The sequence below is a fragment of the Stomoxys calcitrans genome, chromosome 1 (genome assembly GCF_963082655.1).
Source record: "Stomoxys calcitrans chromosome 1, idStoCalc2.1, whole genome shotgun sequence".
Lineage (NCBI taxonomy): Eukaryota > Metazoa > Arthropoda > Insecta > Diptera > Muscidae > Stomoxys > Stomoxys calcitrans.
In genome coordinates this window covers 112,842,922-112,868,149 of record NC_081552.1, presented here as the reverse complement: position 1 = coordinate 112,868,149, position 25,228 = coordinate 112,842,922, and the positions used below count along the sequence as shown (strand labels likewise).

The 25,228-nt window shown below is 35.8% G+C and overlaps 1 protein-coding gene across 1 annotated transcript in view; it reads right to left on the bottom strand.

Moving 5' to 3' along the window:
- Positions 1 to 25,228, bottom strand: part of LOC131996790 (uncharacterized) — a 142,560-nt gene that overhangs the window by 61,511 nt on the left and 55,821 nt on the right. The gene's annotated exons all lie outside the window — the stretch shown is intronic.

The window sequence follows — 25,228 nt, the reverse complement described above, 5'->3', positions numbered from 1 at the left end:
ACGCATACAAGGAAGATAGCTAGACCCCTCAGTGTACAACACACTGCTACAACAACAACAACAGAGATAAGCCCGTTGATAAGTATACCGATCGACCCCCAAGCACTTTCTAATTTGTACAAAGTAATGACCGCAATTCTCATCCGATCATCTTCAAATTTGGCACTAGGCATTTTTTTAGCCAAGCGATGAAGCCTATTGCAATTGGAAAATCGGTTCAGATTTTGATCTAGCTCCCATATATATGCTTCTCCGATTTGAACTAATATTGCAATATTGCAGGAGTTCTTTATAGCTGTAGATATTTTTGGTAAATTTCATAGAAATCGGTTAAGATTAAGATATAGCTTTCATGTATATATCGTTCGATTTTTACTTGTAGAGCACAATTTTGCACAAATCCTTTCTCTATATCTACCACAATATCTAAGGAGTTCGGCCGTAAGCCGTTCAAATTTGGATATAGCTCCCTTACATATTGGGTTGCCCAAAAAGTAATTGCGGATTTTTCATATAGTCGGCGTTGACAAATTTTTTCACAGCATGTGACTCTGTAATTGCATTCTTTCAGTAATCAACTGTTACTTTTAGCTTGCTTTAGAAAAAAAGTGTGAAAAGTGTATATTTGATTAAATTTCATTCTAAGTTTTATTAAAAATGCATTTACTTTCTTTTAAAAAATCCGGAATTACTTTTTGGGCAACCCAATATATTCGTCCGATTTTGAGTATATTGCAATAATGGTGCCATTTATTAACAGATTATATTGAAATTTGGCAGGAAGGACTTTCTTATGTTCTTCGATATTATTGATGAATTTCATAAAAACCGGTTAAGTTTTAGATATAGCTCCCATATATTTATTTGATCCGTTTTTACTTCTAGAGCCACTGCCCATTTACTGATCAATCTTCCCAACATTTTGTATAACGCCTTATTCTATGGCTCTAACTGCTGAGTTTTATTTTAGTACAGGATAGATAAGCCGTAAAGGGTAAACATAAAACACAAACAAGTAAAAGCGTGCTAAGTTCGGCCGGGCCGAATCTTATATACCCTCCACTATGAATCGCATTTGTCGAGCTGTTTTCCCGGCATCTTTTCTTAGGCAAAAAAGAATATAAGAAAATATTTGCTCTGCTATTAGAGCGATATCAAGATTTGGTCCGGTTTGGAACACAATTAAATTATATGTTGGAGACCTGTGTAAAATGTCAGCCAATTCGAATAAGAATTGAGCCCTTTGGGGGCTCACGAAGTAAAGTAGAGAGATCGATTTATATGGGAGCTGTATCGGGCTATAGACCGATTCAGACCATAATAAACACGTATGTTGATGGTCATGAGAGGATCCGTCGTACAAAAAATTTAAGGCAAATCGGATAATAATTATGATCCCTAGAGGCTCAAGAAGTTAAGATCCCAAGATCGGTTTATATGGCAGCTATATCAGGTTATAAACCGATTGAAACCTTATTTGACACAAATGTTGAAAGTAAAAATAAAATACGTCATGCAAAATTTCAGCCAAATCGGATAGGAATTGCGCCCTCTAGAAGCTCAAGAAGTCAAGTCCCCAGACCTGTTTATATGAAAGCTATATCAGGTTATAAACCGACTTGAACCATACTTGGCACAGTTGTTGGCCATCATAACAAAACTCATCGTACGAAATTTCATTCAAATCGGTCAAGACTTGCGCACACTAGAGGCTCAAGAAGTCAAGACCCAAGATCGGTTTATTTGGCAGCTATATCAAAACATGGACCGATATGGCCCATTTACATTACCAACCGACCTACACTAATAAGAAGTATTTGTGCAAAATTTCAAGCGGATAGCTCTACTCCTTCAAAAGTTAGCGTGCTTTCGACAGACAGACGGACGGACATGGCTAGATCGACATAGATACTTTTCCCGAATATTGTTATCAGATTCGTGCTTTACTCCCAAAGACCTTTCATTTAAGCCCCATATTGCTATGGTCGTAAATTTGTCTCCGTTGGGGGATGTTTTTAAGGAGAAGCGGCCAATAAACACTTAGTACGATATTTGGATACCAGACTCAAATTCTACCCTTAAATACCTTTCATTTAAGCCCCATATTCCTATGGTCAGATATTAAGTTCTGTTTGGGGGATGTTTTGGGGAAGGGGTGGACCCCAAGAAACGTGGTTCCACATTTGAATATAAGATTCGTATTCTACTCGCTAAAAACCTTACATTTGCGTCCCATATTGCCATGGTCGGTAAATATGTCCGATTTAGGGGTGTTTGGTGGGGGTGGTCCCCCTAAAACTTGGCCCGACATTTGGATATCAGATACGTATACTTATCATAAATACTTTTCATTTCAGTCCCATATTGTCGTGATTGGTCTAAATATATGTTTGGTAGGCTTAGGGGTGTGGCGGTCCCTTTAGGTACCCTATCCGAAATTTGGATACCAAATTTTTGATTTTAGGGTACTATATGAGAGCACACAAAATTTCGCTTAAATCGCACTACCCATCTCCGAGATCTGGCATTTCTGAAAATTAGGGTAAGGATCCGCCCCCACTTCAGACATCAAAAAATTTAGTACCCTATTTTCACCACGGGATCATTGTGCACAATCTGTGAAAATTTCAGGAAAATCGGTTCAGCAGTTTCGGAGTCTATAAGGAACACACAAACATACAAAAAACAAGTAAAAGCGTGCTAAGTTCGGCCGGGCCGAATCTTATATACCCTCCACCTTGGAGCACATTTGTCGAGTTCTTTTCCCGGCATCTCTTCTTAGGCAAAAAATGATATAAGAAAAGATTTGCTCTGCTATTAGAGCGATATCAAGAAATGATCGGGTTTAGACCACAATAAAATTTTATGTTGGAGACCTGTGTAAAATGTCAGCCAATTCGAATAAGAATTGCGACCTTTGGGGGCTCAAGAAGTAAAATAGAGAGATCGATTTATATGGGAGCTGTATCGGGCTATAGACCGATTCAGACCATATGAAACACGTATGTTTATGGTCATGAGAGGATCCGCTGTACAAAATTTCAGGCAAATCGGATATTAATTGCGCTCTCTGGAGGCCCAAGAAGTCAAGACCAAAGATCGGTTTATATGGCAGCTACATTAGGTTATGGACCGATTTGAACCATACTTGGTACAGTTGTTGGATAGCATAGCAAAACACGTCGTGTAAAATTTCATTCTAATCAGATAAGAATTGCGCACTCTAGAGGCCCAAGAAGTCAAGACCCAAGATCGGTTTCTATGACAGCTATACCAGGTAATGGACAGAATTGAACCATACTTAACACTCTTGTTAGAATGATACTAAAACACGTCGTGCAAAATTTCAGTCAAATCGGATGAGGATTGCGCCCTCTAGAGGCTCAAGAAGTCAAGACCCAAGACCGGTTTATATGGCAGCTATATCAGGTTATGGACCGATTTGAACCATACTTGGCACAGTTGTTGGATGTCATAACAAAACACGTCGTGCACAGTTTCATCCTAATCGGATAAGAATTGCACACTCTAGAGGCTCAAGATGTCAAGACCCAAGATCGGTTTATATGACAGCTATATCATGTTATGAACCGATTTGAACCATACTTGGCACAGTTGTTGGATATCATAGCAAAACACGTCGTGCGAAATTTCATTCCAATCGGATAAGAATTGCGCACTCTAGAGGCTCAAGAAATCAAGACCCAAGATCGGTTTATATGGCAGCTCTATCAAAACATGGGCCGATATGGCCCATTTCAATACCAACCGATCTACGCTAATAGGAAGTAATCGGGCAAAATTTCAAGCGGCTAGCTTTACTCCTTCGGAAGTTAGCGTGCTTTCGACAGACAGACGGACGGACAGACGGACGGACATGGCTAGATCGACATTAAATGTCGCGACGATCAAGAAGATATATACTTTATGGGGTCTCAGACGAATATTTCGAGTAGTTACAAACAGAATGACGAAATTAGTATACCCCCCATCCTATGGTGGAGGGTGTAAAAACAAACAGACAAACAAACAAAGAAACACAAATTGATTTATATATATATGCTAGCTGACCCAGGCCGCTCCTCTGCGCCTTCTTTTACTTTATATGGAACAAAAGTTTCTTTGGAATATTTATTTTCGACAATTTAAGATCTTTTAGTGAAATATCATGCTACGAAAATAGTATATCGCTTGACTAACAGTTTAACAATATAAGTGACTTTATCTGAATTCCATATGATCTTTATTGGTCTACGAATTTAATTGTAGATGTAAGGTGTACTCCATTCCTAATATACTTTTTTGCAGCCCGATATTCTCACGATATCTGATTTAGTGGTGTTTTCGTGGGAGAGGTGGTCCCCCAGATACTTGGCCCTGAAAAAATATCAGCATCGTGCTCTTCTCTCAAATACCATTTATTTAAACCCCATATTGCCATTGACTTGAGAGGAGTTTACAGGATGAGGCGTCGCCCAAACACATGGCCTCAAAATAGCTTATCAAATTCGTTTTCTAATCTCAAATAACTTTAATTTGAGCCACATATTGGCATGGTCGACAAATTTTTTCCCTTTGGGGGTGTTTTGGGAAAGGGATGATGCCCTAAATACATGGTCCTACATTTGGATATCAAATTCGTATTCTACTCCCAAATACCTTTATTTGAGCCCCATATTGCGATGGTCACTAAAAAATTGCTGTTTGTGGGGTATTTTGGGAAAGGGGTAGACCCCAGAAAATTAGTCCTGAAAATGGGTATCAATTCTTGCTCTACCCCTAATACCTTTCATTTAAGCCCCACATTGTCGGTAAATATGCCTGATTTAGGAGTGTTTTGAGGAGTTTGGTAGTCTCCAAAATTCTAAGCCCTGAAAATATATGGGCAACGTGCTCTATTCTCATATATCTATATATCATTTATTTGAACCCCATATTGCGATTGGCCTCAAAATTGGAAAACAAATTCGTTTTCTAATCTCAATTAAACTCCTTATTGCAAAAGTCAGCAAATATGTTCGGTTTGGGGTATTGACCCTAAAAACTATGAATATTTAGTTCCACTCTCTTTAAGACCCAAATTGTCTTGGTGAGCAAATACGTCCTATTTGGGGGCTGTTATGGTGGTGGGACGTCCGCTATACAGTTGGCTCCTAATGTTGATATCAGATACGTGGTCTACTTCCAAATACCTTTAATTTGAACCCCATATTTCCATAGTCGGCAAACATGACCGGCTTGGGGGAGTGTTTTTGCGGATAGGCGGCCACTCAGTGAGTTGGGCTTGAAAATATATATCGAATTCGTGTTCCACTTTAAAAACTCTTTTATTTGAGCCTCATTTTGCAATAGTCAGAAAATACTTCCTATTTGGGTGGTGTTGTGGTGTTGAGGTGGCCCCATAGACACTTTTCCCGAATATTGATATCAAATTCGTGCTTTACTCCCAAAGACCTTTCATTTGAGCCCCATATTGCTATGGTCGTAAATTTGTCCCTTTTGGCCTTTGGGGGATGTTTTTGGTGAGAGGCAGCCCCCAAACACTTGGTCCCATATTTGGATATCAGATTCGTATTCTGCATTCAAATACCTTTCATTTGAGTCCCATACCAAACGGCTCCATACATCAATCATGACAAAATGAGGTTTAATTAGCGGTATAACTTTATGTACTGCGATTCTGATATCATTATCCTGCTCATATATTTAACGGACCACCTCACCCCAAAACAGTCGATGAATTATAATGACCTAACGGGACACTGTGTGATTTTATCAATGTGTAGGCCGCCCTAGCCCCGAAATTATAGCATTCAGCTTGAAAGGAGGATTTGCAAACCTTAACGATAAGGTTGCAACCATTTTTAGCTCACCGATAGACGAGACCAAACGACGTTTTGCTGGACAACACCTGTTTGTTCAAGAGTTTTACACGGTTGGAACTATAGCCACCACACCAAATGGCAAATTAGTTTTTTACGGCAGAAAATCGAATATGGCAATTTAATATGATTTACAAATAAATAAAAAAGTCTTAAGTTCGCATATATATATATATATATATATATATATATATATATATATATATATATATATATATATATATATATATATATATATATATATATATATATTTATATATTTATATATATATATAAATATATATCGGTCTATATGGCAGTTATATCCAAATCTGGACCGATGTGGGCCAAATTGACGAAGGAAGTCGAGGGGCCTAACACAACTTACTGTCCCAAATTTCGGCGAAATCGGGTAATAAATTACCTTTTATGGGCCTAATAATATATATGCGTATGTATGTGTATATATATATATATGTATATATATATATATATATATATATATATATATATATATATATATATATATATATATATATATATATATATATATATATACATATATACGCATATATATTATTAGGCCAATAAAAGGTAATTTATTACCCGATTTCGCCGAAATTTGGGACAGTAAGTTGTGTTAGGCCCCTCGACTTCCTTCGTCAATTTGGCCCACATCGGTCCAGATTTGGATATAACTGCCATATAGACCGATCCGCCAATTTAGGGTCTTAGGCCCATAAAAGCCAAATTTATTATCCGATTTTGCTGAAATTTGGGACAGTGAGTTGTGCTAGGCCACTCGACATCCTTCTTCAATTTGGCCCAGATCGGTTTAGATTTGGATATAGCTGCGATATACACCGATCGCTCGATTTGAGATTTTGGGCCCATAAAAAGCGCATTTGCTCTCCGATTTTGGGACAGTGGGTTGTGTTGGGCCCTTCAACATTCTTCTTCAATTTGGCTCAGATCGGTCAAGATTTGCTGCCATATAGACCGATCTCTCGATAAGGTATTGGGCCCATAAAAAACGCATTAATTGTCCGATTTCGCCGAAATTTGTGAAAGTGAGTTGCGTTAGGCTCTTCGACAACTTTTTTTCAATTTGGCCCAGATGAGTCCAGATTTGGATGTAGCTGCCATATCTCTCGACCGATCTCTCGATTTAAAGTCTTGGCCCCATACAAGGCACATTTATAATCCGATTTCGCTGAAATTTGACACAGTGACTTATGTTAGGCTTTTAGGCATATTTCGATAAAGCGGCTATAGGGGCATAAATTATGCATTTTTCACCAGCTTATGACGAAAGGTGGTTTACATATATACCCGAGGTGGTGGGTATCCAAAGTTCGGCCTGGCCGAACTTAACGCCTTTTTACTTGTTTGGTTTTAATTTGGGCATTTGTTGTGGTAAATTAAAATTCTGGTTAATATAATTAAAACCACGAGCAACCATGCCTTTTAGCAGGAAATGAATATCCAAAGCAGCAAATAAGTATCCTTTTGGGCTTTTTATACCCTCCACCATAGGATGGGGGTATACTAATTTCGTCATTCTGTTTGTATCTACTCGAAATATTCGTCTGAGACCCCATAAAGTATATATGTTCTTGATCGTCGAGACATTTTATGTCGATCTAGCCATGTCCGTCCGTCCGTCTTTCTGTCGAAAGCACGCTAACTTCCGAAGGAGTAAAGCTAGCCGCTTGAAATTTTGCACAAATACATCTTATCAGTTGGTATTGTAAATGGGCCATATCGGTCCACGTTTTGATATAGCTGCCATATAAACCGATCTTGGGTCTTGACTTCTTGAGCCTCTAGAATGCGCAATTCTTATCCGATTGAAATGAAACTTTGCACGACGTGTTTTGTTATGATATCCCACAACTGTGCCAAGTATGGTTCAAATTGGTTCATAACCTGAATATAGCTGTCCTATAAAGCGATCTTGGGTCTTGACTTCTTGAGTCTCTAGAGTGCGCAATTCTTATCCAATTTGAATGAATTTTGGCACGTAGTATTTGGTTATGACACCCAACAACTGTGCCAAATATGGTTCAAATCGGTTCATAACCTGATATAGATGTCATATAAACCGATCTGGGGACTTGACTTCTTCAGCTTCTAGAGGGCGCAATTCCTATCCGATTTGGCTGAAATTTTGCAAGATGTTTTTGATTGTTACTTTCAACAACTATGTCAAATAAAGTACAAGTCGGTTCATAACCTGATATAGCTGCCATATAAACCGATCTGGGATCTTGACTTCTTGAGCCTCTAGAGGTCGCAATTATTATCCGATTTGCCTGAAATTTTGTACGACGGATTCTCTCATGACCATCAACATACGTGTTTATTATGGTGTGAATCGGTCTATAGCCCTATATAGCTCCCATATAAATCGATCTCTATATTTTACTTCTTGAGGCCACAAAGGGCGCAATTCTTATTCGAATTGGCTGACATTTTACACAGGTCTCCAACATATAATTTAATTGTGGTCCAAACCGGACCATATCTTGATATCACTCTAAAAGCAGAGTAAATCTTTTTTGATATCATTTTTTGTCTAAAAACAGATGCCGGGAAAAAGCTCGACAAATGCGATCCATGGTGGAGGGTATATAAGATTCGGCCCGGCCGAACTTAGCACGGTTTTACTTGTTACTTTCAACAACGGTGTCAAATAAGGTTCAAATCGATTCATAACCTGATAAAGCTGCCATATAAACCGATCTTGGATCTTGTCTTCTTGAGCCTCTAGATGTCGGATGGAGAGGCGGCCAATAAACACTTAGAACGATATTTGGATATCAGATTCAAATTCTGCACTCAAATACCTTTTATTTAAGCCCCATAATCCCATGGTCAGTAAATAAGTCCTGTTTGGGTGTGTTTTGGGGAAGGTGTGGACCCGCAGAAAAGTTGTCCCACATTTGGATATTAGATTCGATTTTTACTCGCAAATACCTTTCATTTGAGTCCCATATTGCCATGGTCGGTAATATGTCCGATTTAGGGGTGTTTTGGGGCTTTGGTGGTCCCCCTAACACTTTGTCCGACATTTCGATATTAGATATGTTTTCTTTTCCTAAATACCTGTCATTTGACTCCCATATTGTCGTGATTGGTGCAAATATATGTTTATTAGGTTTTAGGATGGGGCGGCACCCCTAGGTATCCCACCCGAAATTTGGATACGAAATTTTTATTTTTAGGGTACTATATGAGAGCACACAAAATTTCGCTTAAATCGCACCACGCATCAGTGAAAATTTTAAGAAAATCGTTTCAGACAAACAAAGATATAAGATAGCTGAATCCGGCCCGCTTCGCTGCGCTTGCATACACCATTTTAATTATAACTTTCTTTTCAATTACTCTTCTTTGCATTCATTAAGCTACGTATATATTTTGCGGCCATGTTTTATAGAACTTTTAGACTTTTATGGAAGCTTGTTTTTTTTTTATTGTACCTCTCGCTCTCTTTTTCTTTGTTCGGGTTTAGTTGGCTATTCAAATAATTTCTGTCTCCCAATAGATGTCGCTGAATTCGTTGTTGGTGATGCTCGCTGCAGATTCCCATCACATTGTCATCATTTTGTCTACTTTTGAATTCTATCGAATTTCCAGTTTTGTCGGCCTATCTAATGTCACCGTTGCGCATGGGTAAGCATCATCAGCTCACCCATGCCAAAAGTATCAAAAAAAATTCTGCACTGGATATTCCTTAAATAATAGCGACAATAATCATTATCCATTTAAGACTTCAGTACAAAAACTTACGGCCTAGACCACTAAATTTGTTTTTCTTTTTATACCATCCATCAAAATCTAATTTCCTCATTCCGTTTGTAAACCATCGAAATATTCATCTGAGACCCAACAAAGTATACATGTACATGTTTCATCGCCTTGACATTCTAAGTCGATTTAGCCATGTTGCTTCGTCCACCTGTTGAAAGTATGCTAACATTCAAAGGGATAGAGCAAGGCGCTTGAAATTTTGCACAAATACTTCCTATTAGTGTAGGTCAGTTGGGATTTTAAATGGGTCACATTGGTCGATGTTTTGATATAGCTGCCATATAAACCGATTTTGGATCTTGACCTCTTGAGCTCCTAAACGCCGCAATTCTTATCCGATTTGTCTCAAATTTTGTAAAAGATATTTTGTTAGAGTTCCAACATCTGTGCTAAATATGGTTCAAACCGGTTAAAAACTTGATATAAACCGATCTCCTAATTTGACTCTCTGAGCCTCTAGAGGGCGCAATTGTTATTCGATTTGGCTAAACATTATTTTGACGACTTCTCCTATGACCTTCCACATACGTGCCAAATATGGTCTGAATGGGTCCATAACCTGATATAGCTCCCATATGAACCGATCCCCCGATTTTAATTCTTAAGCCACTATAGGGCTGATTTCTTATCAAATTTTTGCTGACATTTTACGCAATGACATTTACTATGGTCTCCAACAGCCAAAGCATGTTCCGCATTGGTTGATAACCTGACATAGCTCCAATAGCTTTGCAATTTTTATCCATTATCCTTTTTTTGCTTATAAAGAGATATCGGGCAAAAAATGGCAAATGAGATCCATGGTAGAGGGTATGTAAGATTCGGCTCGGCCGAACTTTTCCCGCTTTTTCTTGTTGTCACTAGATTCGTTCGCCAAGTTATTGAAAACAGCTATTTTCTCTTTACAAAATCAGCTGTTTTCAATGACTTGGCGAACGAATCGAGTGACAAAACGAAAAAATATGTGCTTATCGGCAAGCTACTTAGGCTCGACTATAAAAAGGAGGCTTCTTATCTTTGAGCTTAATTTTCAATCAAATCCGCTCCACTGAGCTTTCGCTTTCAAAAATATCACCTCAGTAACGTAACCTACTATCCAATAGCTCTGATTCTGTGTACATTCGTTGAACCTTCCCCTCTAACAGTTTAACACATACTTGGATATTCGCACTCTAAATTTTTATCTATGGCAAAGCCTAAGTGGCTGACTACCTGAAACACATATTGTTAAGGCCCATCTTAGGGTGGGAAATTAAAAAAAAAATAATACAGGAAACATCCGCAACGAAATTCCTATATTTTATTTTTCTTTTTCTTTTTTTTACGGACCGATAGGTTGCCACAACATAGATAAATGCTGCATGCTCAATTTTTACCACTCTGCCCTCTCTCTGTTCATGGTGGCGTGCCCATTCATTTGATTCATTTGCAAGCAGAATAGATGATGCTTATTTAAATGTTAGTGCTGCCATCGATAAGGGAAAGGTTTAGACTTTAATACCCAAAATGTTAACAAAATAACTTAAAAGTTCTCCGTTCCATGTCGTCCCGGATGCTTGCGAATAACATATAAAGGACCGAGAATTTTACATTTTTCCCCTCTGTTAGTGCTTTTTTGAACATACGTTATGAGTCTATAGATTTCCTTTGTCTATGCTGCTACTCGCAGCAGCTTAGTGCATATAATATTGATCATGATGTGGTAGTTGTCTATAACTGAATATATGGCTACCTCTTGATTGTTATAATTTAGTCTCTTTTAAATCAAATCAAATTGCCATATTAAACGTTTCTCAGTGGTAGAGAACTAATTTCTTTATATTAGGTGCGGTGGTGACAGTTCTTAGTAATTAAACCATGTAAAACTTTTGAACATTAAGCACGTTGTTTGCACTTGTCTAGGAAAATAAGGCTCCTTGTCGAAGAGCTTAAAATGGCGGCAACCTTGACTTCAGGTTCGCAACTGCTCCTATCACACTGAACGTCATAACTTTGGGGGTACGGCGGCAGTGTCCTGTTAGGTCATTATAATTGATCAACTGTTTTGAGGTGAGGTGGTCCGCTAGATATATGAGCAGAATAAAGATATCATATTCGCAGTCCACAACCTTATACTTTGAATTAAACCCCATATTGTCATAATTGGTGTATACAGCCGTTTGGTGAGGGGCGCCTCACTCCATCTGCCACTTGAGCTCAAATTTGAATGACGCACTCCACTTAAAAATATCTATCACTTGATTCCCCATTGATGTAAAACAATACCTAGATTCTTGGACACAAAGTTTAATGTCATATTCGTAATCTGCTACCAAATGCCTTTAATTTGAGGCTCATTTGGGGTCATTTTGGGGTCGTACTTTTTGGGTAAGGGGGAGGGTCCGTCCCCTACCGATATCAATAAATTATATAGCCTATTGATCCTTCCGGACTACTCCCCATAATCTGTTAAAATTTGAAAGAAATCGGTTCAGCCGGTTTTGAGTCTATATGGAACAAACAAATTTACAAACCCACAAACAAACATACAAACAATCAAACAAACAGAAATTAATTTTTTTATATATAGACTAGCTGACCCGGGTCCGCTCCGTTGCGCCTTCTTTTACTTTATATGGAATAAAAGTTTCCTTGGAATATTTATTTTCGACAATTAAAGAGCTTTTAGTGAAATACCATGCTACGAAAATAGTATATCGCTTGACAAACAGTTTAACAATATAAGTCTCTTTGTGAATCCCATATGATCTTTATTAGTCTACGAATTTCAATTTGGATGTAAGGTGTACTCCATTCTTAAAATACTTATTTCAGCCCGCTACTCTCATGATATCTGATGTAGTGGTGTTCTCGGGGGTGAGGTGGTCCCCTAGACACTTGGACCTGAAAAATATCAGCATCGTGCTCTTCTTTTAAAAACCATTTATTTAAACCCCATATTGCCATTGGTTTAGGGGAGTACACGATAGACGTCCCCCAAACACATGGCCCAAAATAGTTTATCAAATTCGTTTTCTTATCTTAAATACCACATATTGGCATGGTCGAAAATTTTTTACCCTTTGCAGGGTGTTTTGGGGAAGGGGTGATTCCCTAAATACATGGTCCTAAATTTGGATATCAAATTAGTATTCTACTCCCAAATACCTTTATTTGAGCCCCATTTTGCGATGGTCACTAAAAAATTGCTGCTTGTGGGGCGTTTTGGGAAAGGGGTAGAGCCCCAGAAAATTGGTTCCGAAAATGGATATCAATTCTTGCTCTACCCCCCAATACCCTAAAAACTATAAGTACAATATTAAGTTCCACTCTCTTTACGAACCAAATTGTCTTGGAGATCAAATACGTCCTATTTGGGGGTTGTTATGGTTGTTGTCCCCTAGACAGTTGGTCCCTAATGTTGATATCAGATACGTGGTCTACTCATAAATACCTTTAATTTGAGCCCCATATTTCCATAGTAGGCAAACGTGACCGGCTTGGGGGATAGGCGGCCACTCAGTGAGTTGGGCTTGAAAATATATATCGAATTCGTGTTCCACTTTAAAAACCCTTTTATTTGAGCCTCATTTTGCAATAGTCAGAAAATACTTCCTATTTGGGTGGTGTTGTGGTGTTGAGGTGGCCCCATAGACACTTTTCCCAAATATAGATATCAGATTCGTGCTTTACTTCCAAAGACCTTTCATTTGTTATGGTCGTAAATTTGTCCCCTTTGCGGGGTGTTTTTGGGGAGAGGCAGCCCCCAAACACTTGGTCCCATATTTGGATATCAGATTAGTATTCTACATTCAAATACCTTTTATTTAAGCCCCATATTCCCATGGTCAGTAAAAAAGTCCTGTTTGGGGGGTGTTTTGGGGAAGGAGTTAACCCCCCGGAAATGTGGTCCCACATTTGAATATCAGATTCGTATTCTACTCGCAAATACCTTTCATTTGAGTACCATATTGCCATGGTCGGTAAATATGTCCGATTAAGGGTGTTGTGGGGGTTGGGGTGGTCTCCCTAGCATTTGGTTCGACAAATGGATATCAGATAGGTTTTCTTATCCTAAGTACCTTTCATTTGAGTCCCATATTGTCGTGATTGGTCTAAATATATGTTTGGTAGGTTTTAGAGTGGGGCGGCCCCCCTAGGTACCCCATCCGAAATTTGGATTCGAAATTTTTATTTTTAGGGTACTATATGAGAGCACACAAAATTTCGCTTAAATCGCACCACTCATCTCCGAGATCTGGCGTTTCTGAAAATTAGGGAAAGGGGGAGGGTCCGCCCCCTCCAGATATCAAAAAATGTAGTACCCTATTTTCACCAAGGGGTCTTTATGCACCATCTGTGAAAATTTCAAGAACATCGGTTTAGCCGTTTCTGAGTCTATAAGGAACACACAAACATACAAACCTACAAGCAAACACAAATTGATATTTATATACAAGATAATAAGATATATATATATATATATATATATATATATATATATATATATATATATATATGTAAAATGGATGTTTTGGGGACAGAAAAAACCTATGAAAATTATGGCATACATCGCTTCGTTTTTATTTTCCCATGCGACGTATGCCCATTTTTCCACTCTAACACTTCAAAATGTCAACATATATCAGATTTATTATAAAACGTATACTATAAGGACACTATTATATAAAATGTTTACTTCCGGGACATGTCCTCGATGTATACACTTTATTAACAAGTGAAAAATTTGCCACATTTCACTTATACATTCTGATTTTCAAAAAATCAACTCTGCCTTATCAGTTAGTCTAGTCTGCAACCATACATCATTGCATATCCATTTAGTCAAGTTTTCAGCCATTGTATTATCAACTTTGCGTTCTAATTTATTCTGCCTTTCAACCTTTATCTATCGAAAAAGTCTTTTATGGATAATTTAAAACGCAAGATGGCGTTGCACACTGGGCCAAGCGGCAAAAAAAAATTTAAATAAATCAGCTACTTTTTATTTGTTGATCTGAGCGGTAAAAAATGTTCTAGACATTTGAGTATATAGGGTACATAGGCTTTCAGGAAAATGGAAGCGAGCTTTATAAATGTATATCCACCAATCACTACAGTGTTTTATCAACCGGTAGCCCAACATACTGGCCCAGCGATCCAAACAAAAGACCTGATCTCTTGGATTTTATAATTTTTAGCGGTATTCCCCAGGCATGCCTAGACATTGCTACAAGTGACGATTTAAGTTCAGATCACAGCCCAGTCATAGTAAACTTTTGTACATCGTATTGTAAACGGCAAGCAAAACCACAACTGTTTTCAGCAAAAACTGACGTCAATTTCTTTAAGCATTGGATTGAAAAAGGTTTAAACCTAAATATATCACTTAAAACACCTGATGAATTAGATAGAGCGATAGAAACTTTTACTAATTTGATCCACGAATCTGCACACCTTGCTACCCCGCATAAGGACGAAAAATCTTGTTCTGATGTTCGTATTTCATATAAAATCAAAAAGTTGATAGCACAAAAGCGGCGATTGCGTAAAATTTGGCAGACAACAAGACACCCAGATGACAGAACAAATTATAATAGAGCCAAAAACTCTTTGACGAACACATTAAAAGAATACAAAAACGATTCTATTAACGCGTTTTTAAGCAACCTTAGTCCTTCCAATAATAAAGAGCACAGCATCTGGAAAGCAACCAAATTTCTAAAAAGACCACAGAAAAGAAACATCCCTTTCAAAAACACTTGTGGTGTATGGTGCAGAAATGATAAAAACAAATCGGAAGCCTTTAAAGAATTTCTAGAAGAAACGTTCAGTCCATTTTCGTTTTGTGAAGCTGAGGATGAAAGGAAAATTAAAGATTTTCTGGATGTACCGTGCCAAATGTATCGGCCGATAAAACATTGTTCACCGCGAGAAGTTGAGAGAGAAATAATAAAATTAAACCCTAAGAAATCCCCTGGCTATGACTTCATTGATGCCAAAATACTAAAATCACTACCGCGTAAAGGTTTAATTTTTCTGTCGCTACTATTTAACGCAGCTCTTAGATTAACATATTTCCCCTTTCAATGGAAATTCGCAAAGATTTTCATGGTCTTGAAACCCAACAAACCGGAAGACGTTATATCATCTTATAGGCCTATTAGTCTGTTGCCAGTGATATGCAAAGTCTTTGAAAAACTTATTCAAAAAAGACTGTCCCCCGTGCTCGAAAAACTAAATATAATTCCAGAACATCAATTTGGTTTTAGGCACGGACATGGGACAGTAGAACAATGCCACAGAGTGGTTCATACAATTAGGCAATGTTTGGAAAACAAACAGTATTGTTCGTCGGTTTTCCTGGATGTCAAGCAAGCCTTCGATAAAGTGTGGCATGATGGATTACTATTTAAGATGAAAACCCTTCTCCCTACCCCATTTTATTTACTGTTGAAATCGTACTTGAGTGAAAGAAGATTTTTTGTTAATGTAAATGACGCAGATTCTGAAATTGGCTTAATAAAATCTGGTGTCCCTCAAGGAAGTGTGTTGGGACCGATTCTATATACACTGTTTACATCCGACTTTCCATCAGACGAAAATATTATAGTGGCAACGTATGCAGATGATACTAGTTTATTATCGGTTGATGAATCGCCCATTCTTGCTTCAAATGCAATGCAAAAACAACTTGATTCGACCCAATCTTGGCTGAAAAAATGGAACATTAAAGTAAATACCGAGAAGTCTGTCCATGTAACTTTTACTCTTAGAAAAGATACTTGTCCTCCCGTATCACTCGGTGGAGAAGAAATTCCAACATCCAACTGTGTTAAATATTTGGGTTTACATATAGACAAGCGGTTAACTTGGAAAACACATATCAAACTGAAACGGCAGCAGTTAGATATAAAGACAAAACGAATGTATTGGCTGCTAGGATCCAAATCACAATTAAGCTTAGAAAATAAAGTATTGCTCTACAAAAGTATATTAAAACCCGTATGGACCTATGGAATTGAACTTTGGGGAACAGCAAGCAACTCTAACATAGAAATACTGCAAAGATATCAATCAAAAACTCTTCGACTCATCAGTAATTCGCCTTGGTTTGTCAGCAATAAAAATATACATAAGGACCTTTGCATTCCTGAAGTTAAAAATGTAATTCGTAATTACAGTTCTAAATACTTAAACCGATTAAGCAATCATTCAAATGTTTTGGCTATAAACTTATTAGATGATAGTAACGAATCCAAAAGACTAAAACGATCTCATGTATTAGATTTACCTTATATTACTTGATCCTAGCTAAAATAATTTAATTTCAAAACAATTGTAAAATTTTAAGAGGACATAAAACAGATGAATCAATAGTGTTGTCGTGCTCACTGGAGTTTGGCACTTCTGTCACTTTGTAGATATTTTTAAGAAAATTTGCTTATTGTTTGTTATACAAATAGATTGCAAATAAAGAAAACATACAAAAAAAAAAAAAAAAAAAAAAAAAAAAAAAAAAAAAAAAAAAAAAAAATATATTTGAAACTGGGTGAGATGCAGGTTGTCAAAATAAACCACTTCCACTTCTCCAACCTTTCAAGATTTATAATTTTTGATCTACTGTACCGATATGCATGGTTTAGGACTCTGGAGAAAGAGTTTGACGAGGTCTAAAAAAACATGCAAAATGTCCTATGCCATCGCTTAGCGTTGGGGAGATATGAGCAGTTTAGTTTTAAAATATCAAAATTTTGCATTGGTTTCTTCAGTGTTGTTTCTTTATAACTCCGTCAATTTCTTAGCTATATACTGAAAGTTTCACCCAAATTGTGCCAGTATAGTATAGATAATATAAAAAAATTATCATTCCAATATATTTAGCGGTTTAAATATGGCATCGTTTTTAACATGAAAGACATTTTGTTTTTCTAAAACTAGCAAAATTTTCCATAAAATATACTTCTATTTACTTGAAGTTTTCGTAAACTTTGGTTATCAAATCATTAACGTTTTTATTTTCCATTTTTATAAAGCGGAGCCAATTGGAAAAGTTTTAAATGCTAATTTAAATCTTTTCAAAATCAAACAACCCCTTTATCTTAAAGGCAATATGGCCATTTTTTATACCTTACACCACTACTATGGTACAGGGTATTATAACTTAGTGAATTTGTTTGTAACGCCCAGAAGGAATAGAGATAGACCCATTGATAAGCATACTGATCGACCCAGAATCACGTTCTGATTCGATTTAGCTATGTCCGTCTGTCCATCCATGCATGTTAATTTATTAAAATCGGTTCAGATTTCAGATCTTTTTTAGCTCCCATATATGTTCGTCCGATTTGGAATGATGTTGCAATAATGTGGTCATTTGCTATACCATTTTCCCAAAATGTTGGCAAGTAGTTTTTCCTTATAACTCCTGACAATGTTGTTGTGTTTTAGTTAACATATATATGTATCACCCGATTTTTATACCCTCCACCATAGGATGGGGGGTATACTAATTTCGTCATTCTGTTTGTAACTACTCGAAATATTCTTCTGAGACCCCATAAAGTATGTATATTCTTGATCGTCGCGACATTTTATGTCGATCTAGCCATGTCCGTCCGTCTGTCGAAAGCACGCTAACTTCCGATGGAGTAAAGCTAGCCGCTTGAAATTTTGCACAAATACTATTAGTGTAGGTCGGTTGGTATTGTAAATGGGCCACATCGGTTCATGTTTTGATATAGCTGCCATATAAACCGATCTTGGGTCTTGACTTCTTGAGCCTCTAGAGTGCGCAATTCTAATCCGATTTAAATGAAATTTAGCACGACGTGTTGTGTTATGATATCCAACAACTGTGCCAAGTATGGTTTAAATCGGTCCGTAACCTGATATAGCTGCCATATAAACCGATCTTGGGTCTTGACTTCATGAGCCTCTAGAGTGCGCAATTCTTATCCGATTGGAATGAAATTTTGCATGACATGTTTTTTTATGATATCCAACAAGTGTGCCAAGTATGGTTCAAATCGGTTCATAACCTGATATAGCTGCCATATAAACCGATCGGTGATCTTGATTTCTTGAGCCTCTAGAGGTCGCAATTATTATCCGATTTGCCTGAAATTTTGTACGATGGATCCTCTCTTGACCATCAACATACGTGTTTATTATGGTCTGAATCTGTCAATAGCCCGATACAGCTCCCATATAAATCGATCTCTCTATTTTACTTCTTGAGCCCCCAAAGGGAGCAATTCTTACTCGAATTGGCTGACATTCTACACAGGTCTCCAACATATAATTTAATTGTGGTCTAAACCGGATCATATCTTGATATCGCTCTAATAGCAGAGCAAATCTTTTCTTATACTATTTTTTGCCTAAGAAGAGATGTCGGGAAAAGAACTCGACAAATGCGCTCCATGGTGGAGGGTATATAAGATTCGGCCCGGCCGAACTTAGCACGCTTTTACTTGTTACTTTTAAGGCCATGGTGAGCGTATTTCTTGACAGATTTTTTCAAAATTTGGCACAATGCATACTTTTATGACTGTGATCGGTGATCTTGATTTCTTGAGCCTCTAGAGGTCGCAATTATTATCCGATTTGCCTGAAATTTTGTACGATGGATCCTCTCTTGACCATCAACATACGTGTTTATTATGGTCTGAATCTGTCAATAGCCCGATACAGCTCCCATATAAATCGATCTCTCTATTTTACTTCTTGAGCCCCCAAAGGGAGCAATTCTTACTCGAATTGGCTGACATTCTACACAGGTCTCCAACATATAATTTAATTGTGGTCTAAACCGGATCATATCTTGATATCGCTCTAATAGCAGAGCAAATCTTTTCTTATACTATTTTTTGCCTAAGAAGAGATGTCGGGAAAAGAACTCGACAAATGCGCTCCATGGTGGTGGGTATATAAGATTCGGCCCGGCCGAACTTAGCACGCTTTTACTTGTTACTTTTAAGGCCATGGTGAGCGTATTTCTTGACATATTTTTTCAAAATTTGGCACAATGCATACTTTTATGACTGTTTTTTTACTATGTGTGCCGATTTTGTTCGATTTAGATTTAGGTATAGCTCCCATATAAAGTTTTGTCCAATCTTGACTTATACTGCAATAATTTGATTATTTGTGTTATTTGCAACTCTTCGGATCACTAGTATATATAATAACAATCGGTTCAGATTTAGATATATGTGACATTTATATATATATCCTCATTTTCAGTTTTTGGGCCGTTGCAAGCTCATTTATGAACCGATTTTCAAACAAAAGTTTGGTCGAAATTCGTCACTTCAATTGTAAGCAAATTTAAATTTCGAAGACTTCGCCTATACTGCATACCCCATGTGGTGTATGGTATCAAAAGGTCGTTTTTGGACGACTTTAGACCGTCCTTACTTGTTTTTACTTCATTTCAAAAGTTTCACGGTGATTTTCTTATTTTAACTTGAATGTTAATATGTTTCCAACAATTTAAGAAATGTTTCGCCATAACCCAGCCATAAATGAGGTCGTGGTAACTAAAATACGTTATAAATAAATTGTCACTGCTAAAAACCAAATAAAGGGTAACCACATAAAGGGTAATTTTTTAAGAGCTTTAGTTTTTCAAAAAAAAAAATTCTTGAAATCTTTATTTGAATCGATAGTACGATCCATATAATTTAATGTTTGAAGATTATTTCATGTAAATGTCGCCCATGACCGCGCTTCAAATAGACCATCTGCTTAGTCTAATTTTGGCATAATCTTTCCAACATTTCGACCGGTATCTCACTAATAAATGCTTCTATGTTGTCTTCCATTGCGTCAATTAAACCGGGCTTTTCTGTATAGACATAAGCTTTAACATAGCCCCACAAAAAATAGTCTAAAGGCGTAAAATAGCACGAAATAGGCGGCCAATTGACCGGTCCCGAACGTGAAATAAAATGCTCACCGCATCGCCTCTCAATAAGTCTATTGTTACCCGTGCTTTCTGGCATGTAGAACCGTCTTGTTGAAACCACATGTCATGCAGAAGCGCACGATGAACCTTCTTAATAGAGTATGGATAATAAAATTCAATAATTTGCTAGCGTTGTTCGTTTGTAAGACGGTTCATGGTTAAATTATAGACCAGTTAGTTTTTGTTGCCATCATCATTACACATAAAAACCGACCGCATTATTTACGCAATAAATACCATTAAGACCATATTCGGCACAGTTGTAGATAGGTCTCGCCGTTCCAAATTTCATTCTTGGCTATTGTTGGCCAAAAAACTTTAATATAGGTAGAGATACAGCGTGTCAAATTTTGTCTCTTTTGTCCTTCGATGAAGGACTACTTATATCTTGATGTAGACCGATCTCCCGATTTAATGACTTACATAAAAGTAGCATTGATTTCCCACACACAGTGAGTTGCGGTACAATCTTCAATTTCCTTACTGAGTATGGTCTAAGTCAGACTGTATCTCACTATAGCGCCCAAACAGACTGATCTCCACATTAAAGGTATTTTGTTCAAAAAGCCGCATTTATTGATAAATTTCGCTGAAATTTGGCACAATAAGTTGCATGGAAATCTGCGCCCGATTTGGGTCTTGAGTTAAGATTTTTTATTTAACATATTCTGAAAATCAAATGCAATTTTTGAATTTCAATTGAAATTTTTTGAGTTTCAAATGGAATATCTGAATTTTAACAGAAATTTTTTGTTTGTTTCTCTTTCGAGACGAGATGAATGGTCAGAAATTGAAAGTGGAAAAGGAAAGCCAAAGATAGCAACACACACCAACCACTATGGGACGCGTTTCGTCTTGCATGCATAATTTTCCCAACGAATTATTCAGAATTTATGGAGTTTCTGAATTTCAATTGGCATTTTCAGAAAAACCCTTGAAAGTGGTGTAGTTTGAATTTCAATAGAAACATTTGAACTGAATTTCAAATGATATATTATGAATTCCAATGTAAATATTTCAAATTAAGATATGGAATATCTGAATTTCAGTTGAAATTTCTGAATTTCAAATGGAGTATATGAACGTTAAATGAAATATCTGAATATCAAATGGATTTTCTGAATTTCAAATAAAATATTCAATTCAAATGGTGTGTCCGGATTTCAAATAAAATATTCTGAATTTCAAGTGGAATATCTGAATATAAAACGGAATTTTTGACTTTCAAATACAATATCTAACTTTCAAATGACATTTCTGATTAATAAATGCAGTTTCTGAATTATAGTTGGTTTCTTCGAACTTACACTTGAAAATTGTGTCAGACCACCCCATTTCGTTGCAATATTCTGAATTTCAACTCAAATATTCTAAATTGAAATATGATGAATTTCAAATGGAATATTAAATTTTAATTAGCATATTTAAAATTTCATGAAATAAGTGAATTTCTATTGAAATATTCCGAATTTCATATGAAGTATATGAATTTCAAAAGAAGTATTCTGAATTTCAACAGGAATATCTGAATATCAAATGAATTTCAAAAAAAATATCTGATTTTCAATGAAATTTCTGAATTATAAAAGGAATTTCTGAATTTCAATTAGTACGTGGAATATCTGAATTATATTTAAAAGTGTAGTCTGATTTTCAATTGAAATATTCCTAATTTTAATAGAAATATTCTGAATTTCAAATGGAATATCTAAATTGCATTTTACATATCCTGAAAATCAAATAAAATTTCTGAATTTCAAATAAAATATCTGAATTTCAAATACAATATATGAATTTCGAATAAAATATATGAATTTCACATGGGGTGTCTTAATTGAAAATAAAATATTCTTCATTTCAAATGGAATATCTGAACACCACATGGAATTTCTAATTTTTAAATTGGTATTTTCTGAAATACTCTTAAAAGTGGTGTGGTCAGAATTCCAATTGGAATCTTATAAATTATAATTGAACTTCGAATGGAATATTTTCAATTGAAATTTTTTAATTTTTAATATTTCAAATGGAATTTATGAAATGCAAATAAAATATCTGATCTTCAAATGAAGTATTTGAAGTTCAAATAAAATATCTGAATGTTATATGGAATTTCTGAAATTCAAATATTTACTACCTGAATTTTAAATGAAATTCTTAATTTAAACGGAATTTATCAATTTCTGTAGGTTTAATCTGAATTACATTTGAAAGTTACACCAGTCTGAATTAAACTATTCTGAATTTGACCTGAAATATTCTGAATTTTAGATAAAATATTCTGAATTTCAAATAAAATATCTACCTTTGAATTGAAATATTCTGAATTTCAAAAGAAGTATCTGAATATCAAATGAATTATTCTGAATTTCAAAAGGACTGTATAGATATCGTACGGAATTTCTGAACTTCAAGCGAACTTCTGAATTACAGATTGAATTTCTCAATTTCAATTGGTATTTTATGGAGTCTGAATTTCAATTGAAATATTCTGAATTCTAATTGAAATTTCAAATGGAATGTCTGAATTTTAATAAACACATTCTGAATTTCAAAAAACTATCGCAATCTTAATTGAAATTATTAAATATAAAATATAATATCTGGAATAGAATATCAAATGGAATATCTGAATTTTTAATAATATATTTTGAAATTCAAAATATCTGAATTTCAATCGAAATATTTTGAAGTTCATACAATAAATGGTGATTTTTTAGCTATTATCTCTTCGACAACACTGGTTTTCACTGCTCATGCATGTTTCGTGTTTTGTTTCACTGTCAAACATCTTCAGATTGGTCTACAATTTAACCATGAATCGTATTGCAAAAAAACAACGTATATAACGTATTATAACAACTGTTATAATATATAACGTATTATAACAACTGTTATAATACGTTATATACGTTGTTATAATACGTTATATACGTCATAAGCAGAATTGTCGATTTTGGAGTGAAGATCAGCCAGAAGCATTGCATCCAGAAAAAGTCAAAAATTGGTGCGGTTTATGGGCAAGTGGCATCATTGGATCGTACTTCTTCAAAGATGATGCGAATCGCAACGTACATGTAAATAGTGAGCGCTACATTTTTTGCCCAAAAAACAAGAGCTTGACTTGCATGACATATGGTTTCAACAAGACGGTGCCACATGCCAAACAGCACGCGTAACAATGGACTTATTGAGAGGCAAGTTAGGTAAGGACTTTATTTCACGTTCGGGACCGGTCAATTGGCCGCCTATATCGTGCGATTTAACGCATGTCATGTCTATACAGACAACATTAAATCATTTATTCGTGAGATACCGGCCAAATGTTGGAAAGAGTTTGCCAAAATTAGACTAAGCGGATGAACCATTTGAGGCGCAGCCACGGTCAAGGTTTGCATGAAATAAATTATATGGACCGTTCTATCGACCCAAGTAAAGATTTAATGCATTTTTCTGAACTTTTTTTAAAAAAAAACTTTCCCACAGCATTTAAAACATAGCCCCTTATAATAATACATATTCTGAATTTGAAATAGAGTGTCTGAACATCACATAGAATTTCTGAGTTTCAAATAAAATATCTGAATTTTAAATTAATTTTCTGAATAAGAAATGGGTTTCTGAATTTCAATTGGTATTTTATGAATTACACTTCAAAGTTGTGTAAGCTGAATTTCTGTTGAAATATTCTTAATTTTAATTCAAATATTCTGAAATTTAATTGAAATATTCTGAATTTCAAAAAATATATTCTGAATTTCAAATTGTTAGTTTTTGAATCACTCTTGAAAGTGGCATAGTCTGAATTTCAATTGAAATATTCTAAATTTCAAATGAAAGATTCGGAATTTTAATTGACATTTTCTGAATTTCAAATAAAGTATCAGAATTTCAATTTAAATATTTTATATTTCAAAAAAAAATTTCTGAATTTCCGATGAAATTTCTGAATTTCAAATGAAATTTCCGAATTTCAAATGAAATTTCTGAATTTCAAATGAAATTTAGAATTTCAAATGAAATTTCAAAATATTAAATGAAATTTCTGAATTACAAACGGAATTCTAAATTTTAATTGGTATTTTCTTAATTACACTTGAAAGTGAGGTATTCTGATATTCAAATGGAATATCTGAATTTCAAGTCCAATATCTTAATATCAGATAAATTATCTGAATTTTAAATGAAAATATCACAGTCCTTTCTGGTAATCAGCTGATACCACATGTTAATTTTTCTGCGCTAAAAATGTTTTCCTTAAAATATTAAATTATGGTATTTCTAAAAAATAATAAACGTAGAGTTGCGTTTGTTTCCAACGAATGCCTTTCAAATATCTAAAAAAAGCTACAGTTCTCGATTCGGCCAATCGATATCAAGCGCTCGATAGAGATGATATGGAATAAGCAAGTAAAGAAGATGGTGAAATTACTATAACATGAGATACGTTTTCACCAATTGTTGTTGGCCAAACTATGATCTTTTCTAAAATAATCGCTTGGTTGAGGTCGCAGTACTAGCTCCAAAAAATATCCATTGGAACAAAAGTAATTTCAAGACGACGAGATATATATGAATGAATACGGCCGTCATCAAATTT